Source organism: Rhincodon typus, chromosome 33, assembly GCF_021869965.1.
Source record: "Rhincodon typus isolate 14 chromosome 33, sRhiTyp1.1, whole genome shotgun sequence".
NCBI classification, from domain to species: domain Eukaryota; kingdom Metazoa; phylum Chordata; class Chondrichthyes; order Orectolobiformes; family Rhincodontidae; genus Rhincodon; species Rhincodon typus.
Window position 1 is genome coordinate 10,401,636 of NC_063364.1, and position 2,015 is coordinate 10,403,650.

Below are 2,015 nucleotides of genomic sequence, written 5' to 3' on the forward strand. Positions count from 1 at the left end.
AACCCTTTTGTCGATTCTTTGGAATCATAGGGGCTTGCTTCCTGGTCTGCAGCGTGCTCCTGGGACAATGGAGCCTTTGGTTCCAATGAGCCCCCATTCTTGCCCAACCATCTCCAGGTTGTCAAAGAGAAACCATGAAACTGGAGGCTTTCAAAAAGAATAAGACAGCATCCCATTCTTGGCAAAATGCTAGCACTTCTGCTGTATGAATAATAATTGGGACCTTAGTTATATAAAACTCTTTCCCACCTCTGAGGATTTGCCATCTGGCCCACCACCTATCCAATCAATATTTCCCATGGTGAGATGGTGTTTGCTGGTATTTCAATGCTCCCTCAACGCCATTCTCACTATTCAGGTGCCAGTAAAGACTTACATATTTCATTTTCTAGTACTTGTCAGTAATACTCTGACTCCTACATCTGGCTTCGTTGAATAGTCCTGAACTTCAATTTTTGACAAATTTAGCCTTTGGAAATTCACACCCAACTCCCAACCCTTTTCTAAAGAAAAGAATTGAGTATGTTCAGAAAGATGGATTATCCCTTTCAGTATTTGCAATTGCTTATGGTTGTGTAAGGTAGTGCTTCTGAAAGAGTTAATTTAGAGGTTTTATTCTATAAGGGAATGTGCATTTGTAGTGCATCACGGATTATCCTTTTAAATGTTTGCAATTGCTTATTGTTACAAAAAACACCTCAGAACTGACAGCCAGACTAATCAGACCACCAGGAATCATGACAGCACGCAAACCGGCAGCCACGCTAAGACAGCAACTGACCAGGGTTAAAGACCCAATAGATACCATGGACAGGACGAATGTGGTTTACAAGACTGCAGAGACTACACAAAACACTATGTGGGACAAACAGGCAGACAACTAGCAACCCGCATCCACGAACACCAGCTAGCAACTAAACAACACGACTAGATGTTCTTGGTTTCAATCCATAACAGACGAGAAAAACCACACTTTCCACTGGGACAACACTAGTATCCAATGAGTAGTAGCCAACTAGTAGCCAAACAGAGGACAGCCAGGGAATTCTTGGAGGCTTGGCATTCAACCGCAGACACCATCAACAAACACATTGAATTAGACCCGATATACCGACTATTACAATGCGCAGCGGCACCAACCGGAGGCAGCAAAAAACCAGATCATATAAATTCGAACCGGAACAGGACAACAGCGCTTCACAGGAGGCTCCACAGCACTGAGGATGTCGCCTAGTAAGGGGACAAAACATCTGCTATCAAACCTCCCAGCTTGGTGAACACACCAACATCTACATCTTATTGTTGCCAAAGATAATGCTTCTGAAAGAGTTAGTGTTGACGTTACTTTGAGCTCCACCCAATCTAACAATGTCATACAGTTTTTGGGGTGAGATACAGTCTTCTGTAAGTTCCAATGAAACTACAAGTGCCATCACTGGCTCCTTATAGTCTTAAGTAATTATGTTTAACTATTCAACATAATTTGTATCTATTGCCATTGTGCAACAAACTACCTTGATTATGCAAGACAAGTGCATCTTCTTCTTAAGATTTTCCATGATTTATCTTTCAACATTGACATTTAGATGAGCTCTTGGACTCACCTCTATTTTCTCCTCATATAGAATAAATCATTCACCTTTTGGTAAAGTTTTCCATGGAGAGGAAATCTCCAAGTTTTAGGTTAATTTTTTGTAGCTCTGCTTTTATGGAGAGCAGTCTCTTTTGGTACAGTGGTCTTATTCCAATGTCTGAGCCAGAAGGCCCAGGTTCAAGTCCCATCAGTTTCAGAGGTGTGTAATAACATCTCTGAGAAGGTTGATTCAAAAATATCTAGAAAGGAGGATTGGAGTCAGCATTATTCCTCAACTACCCCAAACCCAATACAGCACATTTATTATCATATTGTTAAATCATCTTTCCTAATCTACCTCAACCAATTCTCCTGTTATATGTATATAGAATATTTTGTTTAAATTTAAGCCCTTAGTTTTGAACTTAACCAAATCACTCTC

At 40.6% G+C, this 2,015-nt stretch overlaps 1 non-coding gene across 1 annotated transcript; it reads left to right on the top strand.

Moving 5' to 3' along the window:
• The first annotated feature begins 1,601 nt into the window (after positions 1–1,601).
• LOC125486835 lies at positions 1,602–1,718 on the top strand. Its single transcript, XR_007265460.1, has one exon. It is a non-coding gene; the product is annotated as a U5 spliceosomal RNA (small nuclear RNA).
• Positions 1,719–2,015: the final 297 nt, after the last annotated feature.